Here is a 20,960-nt window from a genome sequence, read left to right as displayed (position 1 = left end):
GTTGCATCCAAACTCAGAATCAAACAAATCACATAGATAGATTAAGAAGATGGATATAGAAAAACATAGATGGTTTTGATGTTGACTAAGGTGAACGGTGTTTCTCATATCTGTCTGAAGGCCACTGCCATAATGAACCTATCCTAATGGACTGAGATACCGGTCTGACTAATATCAACACACTGGCATATACAAGGGTACCAGTGGTCGATAATCCTAACTCTGGGTCAACACAACTGGCATATACAAGGGTTCCAGTGGTCGACTTTATTGAATTTATTCCAGTTGGTCTGATGGTCTGGTCTCAATTTCTCTCTTTTTTTTCTTTTTTTTTTCAACTTTTTTTTTATGGCTATCTCAATCACTCTATTTCACCCTAGCAATGGTAACAACTTGAATCGTGAGCCCCACCTAATCACTTAGAGAAACATATTTTAAAAAGAAAAAAAAAATAAAAAATAAAAAAAGAAGTGACTCAATGAGAAATGGCGAAACTACCATGTTATTTCTAACACCTGAGCACTGTGCTTTTATGAATAGACTCTTTAGATGTTGCCATCTAATCAAATTGGTCCCTCAACTTCTACAACCAAAATGCTTCCATCCACTTAGATTGGGTAGTGCCATCCTTAATAAGGATAAATTTCTAGGCTCTGGAGTTTATTTATTGCAACGAAAAGGTAACAAAAAGTTCTACCCCACCCCCAAACTTAAATCTAACATTGTCCTCAATGTTTCTAATTAAAGAACAGTACCAAAAATATAAGTAACATGAGGGAATAATAAAGAGAGAAGTTGAAAAGATAGTACCTGGGTGAAGTGTAACCAAAATCCTACAAAAATAATATACAACATACAAAATCGCCTCGATGGTCAATCGAGGTAAACAGGGTCCTCCGGAGGGACCTCCTCAACATCACCTGTAGGAAAAAGGCTCTAAAAAGGGCTTCAATCGCTGACCGTTAACCTTAGAAGAACTACTACCATCTGGTGTCTCAATCTCAACAGCGCCATGAGAAAAAACAGTACGGACCACAAAAGGACCGGTCCATCGAGAGCGCCACTTCCCGGGGAATAGATGCAACCGAGTGTCATATAGAATAACTTTTTGACCTGGAGAAAATGACTTTCGTAAAATATTCTTATCATGCAAAAGTTTCATTTTGTTCTTATACTCCTTAGCATTATCATATGCATCTCTACGAATCTCGTCCAACTCATTGAGCTGAAGCTTTCTTTGAGCTCCTGCCTTGTCAAGTGAAAAGTTTAAGTTCTTAATAGCCCAATAGGCTCGATGCTCTAACTCAACAGGCAGGTGACATGCCTTGCCAAACACTAAACGATAAGGTGACATTCCAATGGGGGTCTTAAATGCAGTACGGTAAGCACATAAGGCATCAGTAAGCCTCGACGACCAGTCTTTCCTATTTGGATTAACTGTTTTCTCTAGAATACGTTTAATTTTCCTATTGGAAACCGCTACCTGACCACTAGTCTGAGGGTGATATGGGGTTGCTACTTTATGGGTAATACCGTATTGTTTCATTAAAAGAGCAAATGATCTATTACAAAAGTGTGAACCTCCATCACTAATTATAGCTCGCGGCGTACCAAAACGTGTAAGTATATTCTCTTTCAAAAGATGGACTATGACCCTGTGGTCATTCTTTTTACATGGAACCGCCTCAACCCACTTAGACACATAGTCTACAGCGACTAGTATGTAAAGATAACCAAACGAAATAGGAAATGGACCCATAAAATCAATGCCCCACACATCAAAGACCTCAATCACTAAAATAGGGTTCAAAGGCATCATATTTCTACGGGAAATGGTTCCTAACTTCTGGCAACGCTCACAAGAAACACAATGACTATGGGAATATTTAAACAACGAAGGCCAGTAAAATCCACACTGCAACTACTTTGACCATAATGTGCATAGTGGTTGGGAACATCAGCCTTTTCAAGGTTATGGCTCATACCTTGATGAGCCCAATTACTATCCACACACGCATCGGTCATACGAGCAAAATTCTTATATTTCTCCTTTAGAAGAGTCCCTCAGGAAATTAGAGGAGTCGACACGTAAGTTAGTTGAGATGAATAACTTAGTTTATGACGAAAGAGAACTTTCTATAGAGGAATCCTTCAAGCTGATAGCTGAGACGAACGAAAGAATTGCTCGAAATAATCTTAATTTCCAATACAGTGATTCCAATAGTACCCTTGAAAATAGGATAGTTATTTGCATAATCAAGATGACGAGGATAAAATTGGTAACACTACTTGTTTAGATGAGGTTCAACCATTTTCATGTTATTATGATGATTATGATGTAGATAGTGTTGATGAAGAATTTGAAATATGTAGGCATAGTGATCAGGAATTTGTTACTCCAAATGAACTTTATGATGATAGTGTTATTTCTGGTTCAGATCCCGATAATTTTAATGATTATTCACCTATTCAAAAGGACGAGGTTTGATTAGAGATACCACTTCTTTAGATGATGTAGTATTTCCTTTTGATTACGAAGTCGATAATGGTTTAGAGGAACGAGTTTATTCTGAGAATACCGTTTTAGAGTCTAGCGATTTAGAAACAATGGTCTTAGACGAAGAAAATGAACTCGTACAGCTATTAAATATGAGTGAGGATGCGTCACTTGAGTATAACCTAGAAGAAGTAATTGACTATTTTCAGGATTCCAACGATCTAGAAATTAATGAAATTGTAGCTAGTCTATCTAGAGATACCCAAAACTCTAAGTTTGGGGGTGATTATCATTCTCCATGTGCCTTAACTCTTAGAAAGGTCCCTCACTTCAGACTTGACATATGTTCCTCAACCATTTTGCAAGATTATCTTCATACACGTTTTCCTGAACCTAGTGATGTCCATAAGGAAGTTCAGTTGTTAGAAACCTATCCTCTGGTTGATGAGGTTAGACCAGGCTATGATACCAAGATCGACTTTGTTTTCCCACCAAATATTTTTCAACCAATTGTGGGAACGTATAAATTTCAGATGTGTCAATTATTTAGTTTTGAGACTAAACCTAATTACTTTAAGAGATTAGGGTCGATACATTTTCTTAAGATTGACCACCAGTTTCATCGTGGTCGATTGTGTGAGTCAAAACTGATTGACTTTAAGGATCCTCAATTATTCAGGTTATTATTATGTGCTTTTAAATTTTTACTTGAGTTTCTTCAGACTCTAATACCTGAACCAGATCTTAGCTTTGAGGAATTCCAACCCATGAAAATATTTTATTTGGACCCAGTTATAGAACCTGAACCTGAACCGCAGCTAGATGTAGTTGTCTTAAACAGGAAACTAGACAAGGGTGTGCTTTATTTGTTTATTTTCTTGACAGGTTGAAGATTCCTTTTATTTGTGATAGCTCTATTTGGTTTTGATGACCCACAGAAATTTCGGCTATTATTTTATGATTCCATGAGGTGACTAATCATTTATTAGTCTGGCTGAAGACGTTAAACTTAGCACTTATTGGGAGGTAACCCAATCTCATGCAACACGGTAATATCTTTCCTTATCTCTTTTGCTTCAAATGGTAACAGTTTCTCCTTGTTCATGCTTTTAATTTTATCTTTAGAACATTGAGGGCAATGTTAGATTTAAGTTTGGGGGTATGTGAGAGACTTTTTAGTTGCAGTATGAATAAATAAACTCCAGATCTTAGAAATTTATGCCTATTGAGGATTGCACTAACTAATCTAAGTGGATGGAAGCATTTTGATCGTAGGAGTTGAGAAACCAATCTGATTAGATGGCAACATCTAAAGAGTCTATTCATAAAAGCACAGAGCTCAGGTGTTAGAAATAACATGGTAGTTTCGCCATATCTCGTTGAGTCCTTTTCACTTCTGTTTTTATTTTTCTTTTTTAAATATGTTTCTAAGTGATTTGGTGGGGCTCACGATTCAAGTTGTTACCAATGCTAGGGTGAATTAGAGTGATTGAGATACCATGAAGAAAAAAAAATTGAGACCAGACCATTTGACCAAAAGGAATAAATTCAATAAAGTCGACCACTGGTACCCTTGTATATGCCAGATGTGTCGAACTAGAATTAGGATTATCGATCACCGGTTCCCTTGTATATGCCAGTGTGTTGATATTAGTCAGACTAGTATCTCAATCTATTAGGATAGGTTCATTTTGGCGGAGGCCTTCAGACAGATATGGGAAACGCCGTTCACTTAGTAAACATCAAAACCATATATGTTTTTCTATATATCCATCTTCTTGATCTATCCATGTGATTAGTTTTGACTCCGGATATTGATGTCCATAGTGCGACTATCTAAGTAGAGCTCTGTCACTTTATATGAATTTTAGTATGCTTGAGTGCAAACTCGTGTACAACAATTGGAATTTCACATCAGGGTACTTCCTCCTGTAGTCAATAAGTATGCCAACCAAGGAGATTCTTTAGTGCCTTCCAAGGTTCTGTGTAGATAGCTAAGGTCTGGAGTACAGGTTTTGTGGGTATATCTCTTGTAAGCCCTCCCGAGACTATAACTCGGCCACTAGGGACACTTAGGGGTTTAAAGGCTTATTGCATACGCTAAATGCAATCGACGATGCCTGCGTCAGCGAGTTAGGATTTTATTTTATTTAATTTACTCGAGGACTAGCAAATAATAAGTTTGGGGGGTATTTGATAGGCACATTTTTGTCTTATATAATCTCAATTGTATATATTACTAGTGCTTGATTTTATATTTATTATGGCTTTTTATGTCCCTGTAGGTATTTTTGGAGAAATAAGCTTTTGCGGTGAAATTGGCTAAAAAAGTGGTTTTTGCGCTCGTTGGAGAAAATTACTATACGGATTCTCACTTTGGATAAGGGGTAGCCTAATTACTAAGGGGTGTCCTAATTACTAAGGGGCATCTATTTTCAGGCAGCTGCTAAAGGGAAACCACTGCTGGATAAGGGGAGGTCATCTTCTTCATTTGAAATTTGAATTTTGGAGGGAAAATAAGAACAAAATTAGGGTTGAAGAATTGAAGGTGTTCTAGGAAGATTCAATGGCTGAAATCAAATGGGTTTGTTCCTCTTGGCTAAACAGGGCTGGTACTGGTCTTATTTTTGCCCAGAATTGGCTAGACAATCCGCAGGAGATGAATCAAGTTTTATAGTTTTTGGCGGGAAAAATATGCATGCAACTAGCAGAGTTGGGGATTGAATTCGATCGATTTCCAGAGTGATTCAATGGCTGAAATTGATTGGGTTTACTCCCTAGGCCTAAACAGGCCTGGTGAAGTCTTTTGTTTGAACCCAAATTGGCTAGAATAACCGGAAAAAGAAATAGAAGTCAGGTTTTGCACGGGTCTCTATATGACTTATTTTTGGAATTCTAGGAAGACTAAAGGCAAGAAACTCTTCCCATAGATACATATCTATCTAAGGAAGAGTTTGAGATAAGTTGGAAAGATCAGAAACACGTGAAACAATTTTGGAAAGAGATTATTGCCGTAACTGCCAAGAAAAGAAAAGAAAAGAAAAGAAAAGATTTCGAGAAGTTTTGGGGAGATTAAATCGCTCCGTTGGCTATATATAAGTTGATGGGAGTTCATAGAAGGGAGTCGAGACTTTGGGGGACCGACCTGAGGGCTTGGTGAAGCTGCAGAGGTGAAAATCAAGAGTTGCAGAGAAGACGTTTCTGCTGCTGAAGAACAACGTCGTAGAACACTTCGCAACTTAGCAAGAAACCGTTACCTAATCTTTCAAATCCAATACCTTTGTAACATCTTTGCAACAACTATTCCTATTAGAATTTATTTGTAAGGGCAGCTTCAGTAACAGTGGATTCTGTAACAATTATATCTATTACAGATTCACTTCTTCAATAAAAACACCTATTTGAGCCATGATTAAATATTTTGAGCGTGTTTGACAAGAGGAGCTAAACCCCAACACTGGGATGATGGAGGAATCCCTATTTCACAATCACTTGGTAACTATAATTGATTCTTTATGACTTTTGCACTTGTTTTAATCGATTTATGATTTTTCTTGATTAGTTGTGATTTTGTTTGATGTCGCATGCAGGGTTTTAGGAACTTTTGATGCGTCATGCTTGTGATTTACATCTAATGCTTTATAAAATCTATTTTTGGCAAAGAAAAGAGTCAACAAAAGAGCTAGAATTGTTATGAGTCATCATATGAACCAATTGAATGTGATTAGTGGTGAAATCCTAAGTCTCAGTACCTCTCGATATTCGTGACAAACTTGTGAATATATTTTTAGTATTTTTATTCTTAGTTTTTAAATCAAACCTTTACACAATCCGAGTTGAACGAACTTTACTACCACTTAAAAACTACATCAACTGGTCACTCTCAGATACACATATCCTAATAATCTGGTCCGGACAATACTTAAACAGATAAGGATCGTCCCAAAAGAAATGCTTAACCTCGGCTAAAAACCTAGAACGATCTTGCTTACCCCAACGTTGAGGCATTCGACCAGTAACAAGATAATTCATTATATTTGCATACCAACGTGATTGGGAAACAGAGAACAATTGTTCATCAGGAAAACTATCCCTTATAGGAAGGGAATTATTAGGGGAACTAACAACTAGCCTAGACAAGTGGTTTGCTACTACGTTCTCTGCACCCTTTTTGTCTCTAATGTCTGGACAAAATTCTTGTAACAAAAGGATCCATCTAATCAATCTAGGTTTGGTATCCTTCTTAGACAAAAGGTATTTCAAAGCAGCATGATCAGTATATATTACGATCTTAAAACCTAATAAATAGGATCTAAACTTATCCAAGGGAAACACGATGGCTAACAATTCCTTTTCGGTAGTTGTATAGTTCATATGGGCATCATTCAGAGTTTTGATAGCATAGTAAATCACATGGAGTAATTTGTTTTCTCGCTGACCTAGCACAAAGCCTATAGCATAATTTGAAGCGTCACACATAATTTCAAAGGGTAGGTTCCAGTTAGGTGCCTGGACTATCGGGGCAGTAGTGAGTAAAGTTTTAAGCTTATCAAAAGCCTTTAAGCAAGCATCATCAAAGACAAACTTAACATCTTTTGCAAGCAAATTGCAAAGAGGTCTAGAAATCAAGCTAAAATCCTTAATGAATCGACGGTAAAAACCTGCATGCCCTAAGAATGACCTAATATCTTTTACAGTTTTTGGGACCTGTAGAGTCTTAATAAGGTCAATTTTGGCTTTGTCTACCTCTATACCCTTTGAAAAAAGGATGTGTCCTAAGACAATTCCTGATTCAACCATGAAATGGCATTTTTCCCAATTAAGCACTAAATTATTTTCCTTACACCTAGTCAACACTAATGTCAAATGATGCAAGAACTCATCAAAAATGAACCAAATACTGAAAAATCATCCATAAAGACCTCTAAAAACCGTTCTACCATATCAGTAAATATGCTCATCATACAACGCCGAAAAGTCACAGGGGCATTACATAACCCGAAAGGCATGCGTCTATACGCAAATGTACTAAATGGACAGGTAAAAGTGGTTTTCTCTTGGTCTTCTGGGGCAATAACGATCTGATTATAACCGAAGTAACCATCTAAGAAGAAATAGTGACTATGTCCAGCTAATCGCTCTAGCATTTGGTCAATAAAAGGAAGAGGAAAGTGATCCTTCCTTGTGACCTTGTTCAATTTCCTATAGTCAATACACACACGCCATCCCGTGGTCACTCGGGTTGGGATTAATTCATTATTATCATTCTGGACTACAGTGATACCTGATTTCTTGGGGACAACCTGAACAGGGCTGACCCACTTACTGTCTGAAATTGGGTAAATAATACCTGCATCTAACAACTTAAGCACCTCTTTTCGAACTACCTCTTTCATGTTAGGGTTCAGTCGACGTTGCATCTCCCTAGAAGGTTTGGAGTCTTCCTCTAAATGAATATGATGCATACACAAAGTAGGACTTATACCCTTAATGTCTGCTACAGTCCACCCTAAAGCTTCCTTATTGCTTTGAAGTACTTTTACTAGCCTACTTTCATGATCACTATCCAAATCGGAAGCTACAATCACAGGTAAAGTCTCAGATGGGCCTAAAAACACATACTGTAGAGTATAGGGTAGTGGTTTAAGGTCCAACTTTGGGGGCTCTTCTAAAGAAGGAATTAGGGAAGTCTCAGAAACTGGTAACGGTTCGAACCTAGCTTTCCATCTATCAGTGTCTAACACAGGGGTAGAATCTAATAGAGCATTCACTTGTTCAATAGTGTTATCGTCATCAAAATCTAAACCAAAATGGGATAGACAACTTTCTAATGAGTCTTCAAATAAAATGTTTGGTAATGACTTCTGAACTAAGGCTTATATCATGATCACCTCTTCAACACATGTGTCATCTAGCTCATAAGGTAGCTTACTGACATTAAAAATGTTCATCTCTATAGTCATATTACCAAAAGATAAATTCATCACACCATTTCGACAGTTAATGATCGCATTCGACGTAGCTAAAAACGGGCGACCTAAAATCACAGGTATCTGGTTCTCTGGGTCAGGGACAGGTTGAGTATCTAGGACCACGAAATCTACTGGATAGATAAACTTGTCGACCTCAATAAGGACATCCTCAATAACACCTCGAGGAATTTTAACAGGCCTATCAGCTAAATGCAGTGTTATCTGAGTAGGTTTCATTTCACCAAGTCATAGCTGTAAGTACACATGGTGCGGAAGTAGATTCACACTGGTTCCTAAGTCAAGTAAAGCTTTTTCTACCCAGTGTTTACCTATTGTACAAGCAATTGTAGGGGAACCTGGGTCTTTGTGCTTTGGAGTTGTAGTGTTTTGAATAATTGAACTTACATGACTAAATAAAAAGGCTTTCTTATGGACGCTAAGTTTTCGCTTTCGCGTACACATATCCTTAAGGAACTTAGCATAAGAAGGAATTTGCCTAATTGCATCTACTAAAGGAAGGTTTATGGTAACTTGCTTAAAAACCTCCAATATGTCATTAAAGTTCGATTCCTTCTTTGTTGGTACTAATAGCTGAGGAAATGGGGCTCTAGGCACAGAATCAGACCTCTCAGGAACTGAGTTGGCATCATCAGAAATTTTATTAGTTTCCTTAGCTAGTGGTCCTGAGGGGTGAACTACAGTATGTTCACTATCGGGCTTGGTTACCTGATTGTCTACTATTCTACCACTCCTAAGGGTTCTAATAGCATTCAATTGATTCGATGGTTTTGTACCTACTTCATGAACTCCTCCAGGATTGGGATTAGTCTGACTAGGGAACATACCATTATCTCTCTCACTTAAGGTCTTAGCTATTTGGCCGACTTGAAGTTCTAACTTCGCAAGGCTCTGAGCATTAGTTTGAAAATTCTGCTTGGTTTCCTGTTGAAAACTAACATGGATCTGTGCTAACATTTCCTGAGTTTTTGCTAACATCTTAATAGATTCCTCTAAGCTAGTAGTTTTATTTTCTGAGCCTGATGTATTCCTAGTGTAGCCAAAACCTTGGGGAGCATTAAAATTATTAGACTGACCCTGACTCTAGACCTTAGACCATGAAAAGTTCGGAAGGTTTCTCCAACCAGGATTATAGGTTTTTGAATATGGGTCAAACTTCTGACGATTATCAAACCTAGTGTTATTATATAGAGCATTGGCTTGATCTTCATTATTCTGGCCTTCCCAAAAAGGCTCCACTCTCCACTAGTGTTACCCACTTCTAAAGCTTCTAACATTTTCTCTATATCAGCAATTTTGGCATCTGATTCATAGCCTCCTTCTACCCTATTAACGTTTCCTCTGCCGAGAAGAATTTTTTTCTAGGGTCCCCTACTACTTTCCCTTTGTTGGGTCTTTTCGGCGACTTCATGCAAATATGTCATCGCGTTATCAACTGTTTGGTTCTCAAATCCACCAGTACACATAGATTCTACTGTGGTTGTGGTGGGATAATCTAAACCCTCATAAAGGATCTGAACTAACCTAACCTTCTCTAAACCATGATGAAGACATTGGGCTAATAAATCATTGAACCTTTCCAAATACCTGTACAAAGTTTCTCCCTCCTGTTGAGAAAACGTGCAGATTTGCGTCCTAATGATAGACACATTTTTGTGTCCGATTTGTCTCGATTCTATATATTGTTAGGGCTCATTTTTGTACTTATTATGGTGTTTTATTTATTTGTAGGTATTTTTGGCTAATAAACATTTTTGGAAAAAATTGGCTCGAAAAGTTGTCGGAAAGCACCCGGAGGACATTTGCTATTCGGACTCTCACTTTGGATAAGGGGCAACCTAATTACTAAGGGGCACCCAATTTCCAGACAGTTGCTAATCGCACCCCTACTCTGGATAAGGGGAAACCATCTTCAACATTCAAAAACCAGGATTTTGGCGGGAAACTAGTGCAGTTAAAGAGCAGTTTTGGCAATCGTGATTTGAAGGAGTTTGAGGTCGATTAAACCTCTGATTTTCATAGGATAGACTCCTTATGGGTCTAGGAATCAGATATGGGTGTTTAAATCGATTAGAATGGGCTCAATCGACGAATTTTTCACACAACAAGAAAATATGGAAAGTCACGTGTGTGACATGTTTTAGGGAATTTTAGAGAGATTAAAGCGCTGTAAACCTTCCCAAAGATTTGTATCTATCTAAGGAAGAGTTTAAAATAAAAAGGAAAGCTCAGAAACGCGTAGAAATCCTAAAACAAGAAATTGTCGCAACTTGACCATGAAGAGAAGGAATGAGATTTTCGAATATTTGGGAGAGATTTAATCGGTATTTTTGATATAAATAGATGTCTTGGGTCATATAGAAGAGGTGTCGAGAGTTTGGGAACCTAAGGAGAGCCAGAGAAGAAGAAATCAGAGCTTTACCAAACTCTGTTTCTGCTGCTGCTACTGCTGTTGAAGAAGAAGAACGCGAAGAACATTGACCCTCGCTAGAAAGTCGTATAAAAGTGTCGTTGTTTAACAGTTGAAGAACATTAAGCTGTTCAGGGCAGTCTTATTCTAGGATCTTAAAATCAGCGACAAAGCAACAGTTTTTCTGTAACAGCTGTTTTGCAACACCAATACACTGTTGTAAACAGTCTGTGTTATTACTTTTCACTCTTTTAATCATCTTTTGAGCAACAAACACATATTTTGAGATCATGATTAATATGAGGAGCTAAACCCCATTGCTGAGGCGATAGAGGAAGTTATTTTTCCAACCAAAAGTGGTATATTCTATTTTACCTTTTTATTTGCAATATTTATATGATTATTTGCCTTGAAAAATTATTGAATATGATTTTTATTTGAGTGATTGTGATATATTTTGATGGAGTATGCTTAGTTTTAAGACTTTTGATGCTTCATACTTGGTATTTACAATTATTACTTTTGAAAATCTACTTGTTGCAATATTTTAGAATCAAATTAAACAAGAAAATTGCATAAATATAAGTATTGGTTTAATCACTTTGAACTTGGAAAATAGTGGAATCTTAACCTCAGTGTTTCTTTTAGTACTGATATCATCTTTGATTGAGTTTGCTATAACTTTTAGTGAGTTTTCTATTTTAATATTAGAATTTAAGTCTAATTAATATCCTTCACAAGTCTGAGAATCGAACCACTTTTACCATTATCTACAAATAACATCAATTTTTGCCGCTGCCGACGCGGATTTGTATTTAGATTTGTTTTAAGTTTATTTTTATTATTTTTTTTGTTCTTTTTTACGCGTTTTTGGTATTTTTCGATTCTTTTCAGATTTGGAGCGAAGCTACAAGGAAAGAAAAGTACTATAAAAGGAAAGCATCGCCAAAGAAGGAAAGAAAAGAGGAATCTGAAAGGAGTGAAGAAGAAGATTTTTTATATAGTTATTTTGTTTATTTTTAGAAACTGTAAATAGGATTTTATTTTTGTAATTTTTATTTTCCTTTTTGGACATTTTTATTTTTGATTTTATTTTTGGACTGGACATTATTATTATTTTGAAACCCTAAGGAAGGGTTAAAAATTTAATATAAACTGTTTGCAGGGAAGGACGACAGTTACGATACTGTCTCGGCCCCTCTGGTTCATACACTGACATTGGAGTCGGTGGCCTGAGTCGACTTCAATGGTTCATCGCCCGTCTGGTACGGGAGGTAAGACTCTATCCACCCAAGAATCCCCCTGTCAGTGGGTTTTATTTTGTGCGACAACTCACACCCCTGCAGTAGAATGTCGAACTAGTATTACAATAGCCAATACAACGAATATCCGACTGAGTTTCAAAATGGACATTACTACTTTGACCATAGTGTGAATAGTGGTTGGGAACATCGGCCTTTTGAAGATTATGGTCCATACCATGGTGAGCCCAATTACTATCCACATACGCACCGGTCATATGAGCAAAATTCTTATATTTCTCCTTTAGAAGAGTCTCTCAGGAAGCTAGAAGAGTCGACACGTAGGATAGCTGAGATGAATAACTTAGTTTATGACAAAAGAAAACTTTCTTTAGAGGAATCCCTCAAGCTGATAGCTGAGACGAACGAAAGAATTGCTCGAAATAATCTTAATTTTCAATATAGTGTCTCCAATAATACCCTTGAAAATGAGGATAGTTATTTGCACAAACAGGATGACGAGGATAAAATTGGTTACACTACTTGTTTAGATGAGGTTCAACCATTTTCATGTTATTATAATGATTATGATGAGGATAATGTTGATGAAGAATTTGAAATAAATAGGCATAGTGATCAGGAATTTGCTACTCGAACTGAGCTTAATAATAATATTATTTCTAGTTCAAATCCAAATAGTTTTAATAATTATTCACCTATTCAAGAGGACGAGGATTTGACTAGAAATACCCCCGTTTTAGACGATGTAGTATTTCCTGTTTACGAAGTCGATAATGGTTTAGAGGAACGAGTTTATTCTGAGAATACTGTTTTAGAGTCCCAAACTTAGAAACATTAGTCTTAGAAGAAGAAGATGAACTCGTACAACTTTTAAATATGAGTGAGGATGCGTCACCTGAGTATAATCTACACGAAGAAATTGATCATTTTCAGGATTCTGATGATCTAAAAATTAGGGAAATTGTACCTACTCTATCTAGAGACACCCAAAACTCTAAGTTTGGGGGTTATTATCATTCTCCTTGTGACTTACCTTTAGCTCTTACAGAGATCCCTCACTTGGGACTTGACATATGTGCCTCAACCATTTTACAAGATTATCTTCATACACGTTTCCTGAACCTAATGATGTCCACAAGAAATTTCTGTTATTAGAAACCCATTCTCTGGTTGATGTGGTTTACCCAGGCTATGATACCCAGATTGACTTTGTTTTCCCACCAAATATTTTTCTTCCAAATGTGGGAATGTTTGATTTTCAAATGTGTCGAATATTAAGTTTTGAGACTAAACCTAATTACTTTAGGAGATTAGAGTCGACATACTTGTTTAAGGAAGATCACCACTCTCATTGTGGTCAGCTGTGTAAGTCAAATCTGATTGACTTAGAGGATCCTCAATTATTCAGGTTATTATTATGTGCTTCTAAGTTTTTATTTGAGTTTTTTCAGACTCTAGAACCTGAACATTTAGATCTAACCTATGAGTAAATGCAACCCATGAAAATATTTTATTTGGACCCAGTTATAGATCCTGAACCTGAACCACAACTAGATGTAGCTGTCTTAAACAGGAAACTAGACAAGGGTGTGCTTTATTTGTTCATCTTCTTGGCATGTTGCAGATTCCTTTTACTTGTGATAGCTCTATTTGGTTTTGATGACCCACAAATATTTCGGCTATTAATTTATGATTTTATAAGGTGACTAATCCTTTCTTAGTCTGGCTGAAGACATTAAACTTAGCACTTCTTGGGAGGTAACCCATTCTCATGCAACACGGTAATATCTTTCCTTATCTCTTTTGCTTCAAATGGTAACAATTTCTCCTTGTTCATGATTTTAATTTGATCTTTAGAACATTGAGGACAATGTTAGATTTAAGTTTGTGGGGTATAAGAGAAACTTTTTAGTTGCACAATTAAACTCCAGAGCCTAGAAATTTATGCTTATTAAGGATGGCACTAACCAATCTAAGTGGATGGAAGAATTTTGGTTGTAGGAGTTGAGGAACCAATCTGACTAGATGGCAACATCTAAAGAGTCTATTCATAAAAGCACAGAGCTCAGGTGTTAGAAATAACATGATAGTTTCACCATATCTCGTTGAGTCCTTTTCACTCCTGTTTTTATTTTGTTTTGTTTTTAAACTATGTTTCTCTAAGTGATTAGATGGGGCTCACGGTTCAAGTTGTTACCAATGCTAGTGTGAATTAGAGTGATTGAGATACAAAAAAAAAAGACCAGACCGTCAGACCAACTGGAATAAATTCAATAAAGTCGGCCACTGGAACCCTTGTATATGCAGTTGTGTTGACCTAGAGTTAGGATTATCAATCACTGGTTCCCTTGTATATGCCAGTGTGTTGATATTAGTCAGACTAGTATCTCAGTCCATTAGGATAGGTTCATTTTGGCGGAGGCCTTCAGACAGATATGAGAAACACCGTTCACCTAGTAAACATCAAAACCATCTATGTTTTTCTATATCCATCTTCTTGATCTATCCATGTGATTAGTTTCGACTCAGGATATTGATGTCCATAGTGCAACTATCTGAGTAGAGCTCTGTCACTTCATATGAATTTTAGTATGCTTGAGTACAAACTCGTGTACAACACTTGGAATTTCGCATCAGGGTACTTCCTCTTGTAGTCAATTAGTATGCCAACCAAGGAGATTCTTTAGTGCCTTCCAAGGTTCTGTGTAGATAGCTAGGGTCTAGAGTAAAAAGGTTTTGTGGGTATACCTCTGGTAATCCCTCCGGAGGCAACACTCCGGCACTAGGGACACCTAAGGGTTTAAAGGCTTATTGCATACGCTAAATGCAATCGACGATGCCTGCGACAATGAGTCTGTATTTTATTTTTGCTCGAGGACTAGCAAATAATAGGTTTGGGGGTATTTGATAGACACATTTTTGTGTCCGATTTGTCTCGATTCTATATATTCTTAGGGCTCATTTTTGTACTTATTATGGTGTTTTATTTATTTGTAGGTATTTTTGGCTAATAAACATTTTTGGAAAAAATTGGCTCGAAAAGTTGTCGGAAAGCACCCGGAGGACATTTGCTATTCGGACTCTCACTTTGGATAAGAGGTAACCTAATTACTAAGGGGCACCCCATTTCCTGGCAGTTGCTAATCGCACCCCTACTCTGGATAAGGGGAAACCATCTTCAACATTCAAAAACCAGGATTTTGGCGGGAAACTAGTGCAGTTAAAGAGCAGTTTTGGCAATCGTGATTTGAAGGAGTTTGAGGTCGATTAAACCTCTGATTTTCATAGGATAGACTCCTTATGGGTCTAGGAATCAGATATGGGTGTTTAAAATCGATTAGAATGGGCTCAATCGACGAATTTTTCTCACAACAAGAAAATATGGAAAGTCACGTGTGTGACCTGTTTTAGGGAATTTTAGAGAGATTAAAGCGCTGTAAACCTTCCCAAAGATTTTTATCTATCTAAGGAAGAGTTTAGAATAAAAAGGAAAGCTCAGAAACGCGTAGAAATCCTAAAACAAGAAATTGTCGCAACTTGACCATGAAGAGAAGGAAAGAGATTTTCGAATATTTGGGAGAGATTTAATCGGTATTTTTGATGTAAATAGATGTATTGGGTCATATAGAAGAGGTGTCGAGAGTTTGGGAACCTAAGGAGAGCCAGAGAAGAAGAAATCAGAGCTTTACCAAACTCTGTTTCTGCTGCTGCTGCTGCTGTTGAAGAAGAAGAATGCGAAGAACATTGACCCTCTCTAGAAAGTCGTATAAAAGTGTCGTTGTTTAAAAGTTTAATAACATTAAGTTGTTCAGGGCAGTCTTATTCTAGGGTCTTAAAATCAGCGACAAAGCAACAGTTTTTCTGTAACAGCTGTTTTGCAACACCAATACACTGTCGCAAACAGTCTGTGTTATTACTTTTCACTCTTTTAATCATCTTTTGAGCAACAAACACATATTTTGAGATCATGATTAATATGAGGAGCTAAACCCCATTGCTGAGACGATAGAGGAAGCTATTTTTCCAACAAAAAGTGGTATATTCTATTTTATCTTTTTATTTGCAATAATTATATGATTATTTTCCTTGAAATATTAATTAATAGGATTTTTATTTGAGTGATTGTGATATATTTTGATGGAGTATGCTTAGTTTTAAGACTTTTGATGCTTCATACTTGGTATTTACAATTATTACTTTTGAAAATCTACTTGTTGCAATATTTTAGAATCAAATTAAACAAGAAAATTACATAAATATAAGTATTGGTTTAATCACTTTGAACTTGGAAAATAGTGGAATCTTAGCCTCAGTGTTTCTTTTATTATTGATATCATCTTTGATTGAGTTTGCTATAATTTTTAGTGAGTTTTCTATTTTAATATTAGAATTTAAGTCTAATTAATATCCTTCACAAGTCTGAGAATCGAACCATTTTTACCACTATCTACAAATCACATCACCTAATAGACGATGTTTTGTGCCTAGGGAAAAACTTGTTCAAAAAGGCAGATGTAAGTTGTTCATACGTTTCGATTGACCCGGAAGCCAAACTATATAGCCACGATTTAGCTTTATCTTCCAGGGAAAAGGGGAATAACCTAAGTTTCAAAGCATCATCATCTAGGTTTATAATCCTGAGGGTACTACAAATTTTCTCGAAGTCCCTAACATGGAATAGGGGTTTTCATTTTCTTTCCCTAAAAAGATTGGGAGCAGCTGTAAGGTCCCAGGTTTAAATTCATAAGTTGCTTCCGTCCTAGCTAACCTGATACACGAGGGACGAGTAGTCCTACTTGGATTCAACAAAGCTTTCAAAGTTGCCATTTCTGGCGCTATCGGAGCAACATGGATTCTCTCGTCAGTCAAAGGACGTTCAAAAACAGACTCTTCAAAAGTCGGACTCTCTAGATTAAGGTAATCGAGACGCTTCGAACTACTAGGTTTCTCTTTAACAAATCTACCTAGTGCGTCTCTTTTACGTTCACGCATACAATAAAATTTTCTAAATTGGAAGGGTAAGCAAACACATATCAAGGCCGACTCAACCAAATCAAACCTATTGATTTCTAGCAAACAAAAAGCATGATGGCTCCACTTAGATTGTTTCTAGACCAGCTTTTAATCCTTCGAACGAGAATTCGTTACAATTTAAGCAAACCCCCAGAAATCAATCCGAGTTAAAGTAAGTTGAATAGAGGCGAGGGAAGCTCGGTGGAGCTTTGATACCCAAGGCCTCACCGATATTACAAGGCGGCGCAGTCACGCATTCAACTTACAGAAACCATCAAGAACTTTGAAGTATGCTTAAAAGAGTAACCAATATTTTTCGAATGACTTTCCTGTTAAGCTCGTTACCCTATCGGTCTCGTTCTAGTCAAAATTTTAGGCTTAGGTTCACGTAGGTTACGTGTTCCTAAAGAGGGCAAGAAGAGAACGGTGATGAAATCCGAACCCTTATATTGTATGGCCAGGTCTTGCGCTTTACTAGAAAAATAAATGTCCGTATTCAGTCCTCAACATATATGCATACGAAGGAGTCCAGTAACTCGCTGACAGGGGATTCACGAGTGTTTAGAATCTTACCTCCCATTCCAGACGGGGGATGAATCGGTTGTAGTCGACTCGGGCCACTTACTCCGATGTCAAATGTACGAACCCAAGGTGCAGAGACAATATTGTAATTGTCCTCCTTCTATGCAAACAATTTATATTTAAAGTACCCTTCCGTAGGGTAATATAAAAAATAATGTCCCAAAGTCCAAAAGTCTAAAAGTCAAAAAAGAAAAGAAAATTTACAAAAATAATAAACCTTGATACAGTTTTTTTTTTAAAAAGAAAATAAACAAACCCTAAACTAAAATTGTCTAAAATAAGATTGTCTTCTTTTCTGTTCTTTTTGCTTTAGTCTTTAGCTCCAAGTCTTTATGAAATCACCAAACTCTTTGGCTCAATTTTCTTTATAATCCAGAACCTGTAGACACAAGATAAATACCCAAAAACATAAAAAAGAACAAAAATAATAACAAAAAAAAAAAAAAAAAATCTAAAACCCTAAAAACAAGTCCGCGTCGGCGGCGCCAAAAATTGATGTGATTTGTAGATAGTGGTAAAAAGTGATTCGATTCTCGAACTTGTGAAGGATAACTTTAGACTTAAATTCAAAACTAAATAGAAAACTCGCTAATAATTATAACAAACACCGAGAAAGTTGGTATCAATATTAAAAGAACACTGAGGCTAAGATTCCACTATTTTCCAAGTTCAAAGTGATTTGGTCCAAATATTTATATTCATGCAATTTTCTCGTTTAATCTGATTCTAAAATATTGCAACTAATAGATTTTCAAAAGTAATAATTGTAAATACCAAGTATGAAGCATAAAGAGTCTATAAACTAAGCATACTCCATCAAAATAGATCACAATCACTCAAATAAAAATCATATTCAATAATAGTTCAAGGCAAATAATCATAATAATAATTGCAATAAATTAAATAAAATAGATTGTACCGCTTTTTGTTGGAAAAATAGCTTCCTCTATCGCCTCAGCAATGGGGTTTAGCTCCTCAAATTATTCACGTTCTCAAAATAGGTGTTTATAGCTCAAAAGTGTGAAAAAAAAGAGAAAACTAATAAAGCAGACAGTTTGCAACGCTAGAAAGGCGTTACAAACAGACTGTTACAATGGGTTTTGAACTGTTACAGAGAAAAGATGACAAGCTTGTGATATATGAGATATGTTGAACAACGATACTTCTGTTGTGTTGTTTGAATAAGACTGCCTCTGCGACTGTCCTCCTCTGTCCAATGTTCTTCAGCTTCTCTTCTTCACCAGCAGCAGGTGAATATTCCTGCAACTTCACCTACGCTTCTCTGCTCCGATTCTATCGACCCCAAACTCCTCGATATCCTTCTTTGAACCTCCCAACTCCTTTTATATACTTCACAGGGTCATTATATCCCGAGAACACCCCTGTTTTTCTTCTTTTCCAAGTTCCGGCAAGTTTGGTTATTATTTCCTTTTTCTCTTCTCACACGACTTTCTGTTTGATACAAACTCTTCTAAAAATATCAATAAATCTTGCAGAGTATATTCTCTTCCAATCTCACCACATTCTTTCCAAAACTACAGCAAAGATATCCCGTGATATTAAACCTCCTATGTTTTATCCCAACTCGACAATTACTGCTCTTTTTTCGAATCTGGCCGCCTTACCTTCCCTGTTTAATCTTTACACTTCACTCCCAATCCAAATCAAAGAAAATATCCGACCAAATCTAGATGGAAATCCTCTCTAGAAAGTACGCAGTTCAACAACCATTTTCCTGTGAAAGTCTCACTCTCTGTTTTGATATAACTCGGTGTACATCCTCGCTTTATCGAATCTAAAGCACTTAGAATCCCTGTTTAGCCGTTATAGGACAATACCAATGAAAAACAAATCCGTCTCAAACTCTTCAAAATCATATCCAGAGAACACGCAGGAATAACCAGGTCTTCCCGCCAAATTCAGTTCAAATGGGGATGAACATGGATGCCCCCTAACCAGAGTAGGGATGCGATTAGTGGCTGCCTGGAAATGGGATGCCCCTTAGTAATTAGGTTACCTTTTATCCAAAGTGAGAGTCCGAATAGAAAATGTCCTCATACGAACGCAAAAACCACTTTTCGAGCCAATTTCGCTGCAAAAACTTATTTCTCCAAAAACACCTGCAAAGACACAAAATGCCAAAATAAGTACAGAAATGGGTACTAACAATATATGAAATTGAGATCAAAATAGACGCATAAACGCGTCTATCATTGGTCTAGCCAATTATTATCGTAAATTTGTTAAGGATTTTGGCACTATCAGTAAACCCTTAACTCAACTTTAAAAAAAGATGATTTTGTTTGGAATGATGTTGCTACATCCTCATTCAAATTATTGCAACATGCTCTTACTACAACTCCTGTGTTAGCACTACCGGATTTTAACAAGGAATTTTATCTTGAATGTGATGCATCTGGTGGTGGTTTGGGTGCTGTATTAATGCAGTATGGCAGACCTAATTCTTACTACAACAAGCCGCTATCTGGCAAGAATTTGAATCTCTCAGTTTATGACAAAGAAATGTTAGCAGTTGTGTTTGGAGCTTAAAGTATTTTTTGGATAAAAAATTATCATCCATTGAACAACAAAAATGGTTATCCAAGTTGTTGGGATATGATTATGAGATTGTTTTTCATCATGGTAAAGAGAATGTGGTTGCTGATGCTTTATCTCGTCTTTCCAGTCCTCAATTCACTTCACTCTCAACACCTAATTTCTCTGGTGTACATGATATTGTCAAAGAATGTCATCAGGATGATGAATATGGGTCACTCATCACTAGTTTGCGTACTAATTCTGGATTCAAACACAATTATACTTATGATTATGTAATTTTAAAGTTTAAGCAAAAGATTGTGGTTGTTTCTCTTGGTGCTCCAAGTTACTTCAAGAGTTTCATTCAACACCATTGGGGGGTCATTCAGGTTATTTACGAAATTTCAAATGACTGCAACAGAATTTTTATTCGAAGGGCATGAAACATTCAATTAAGGAGTTCATTAGTCACTGTGACATATGCCAAAGAAATAAATCTGAGTCGATATCTCCTCCTGGACTCTTGAAATCCTTTACCCATTCCTGCTGACATATGGCTTGATATTTCAATGGATTTTGTCGATGGGTTTCTTTTATCTGAGAGAAAAAGCTCAATTTTGGTTGTTGTTGATCGAATATCCAAGTATGCGCATTTCATTGCTTTGTAT

Source organism: Papaver somniferum, chromosome 1 (genome assembly GCF_003573695.1).
Source record: "Papaver somniferum cultivar HN1 chromosome 1, ASM357369v1, whole genome shotgun sequence".
NCBI classification, from domain to species: Eukaryota; Viridiplantae; Streptophyta; class Magnoliopsida; order Ranunculales; family Papaveraceae; genus Papaver; species Papaver somniferum.
The sequence above is the reverse complement of the archived record's forward strand: the minus strand, read 5'-3'. Positions refer to the sequence as shown.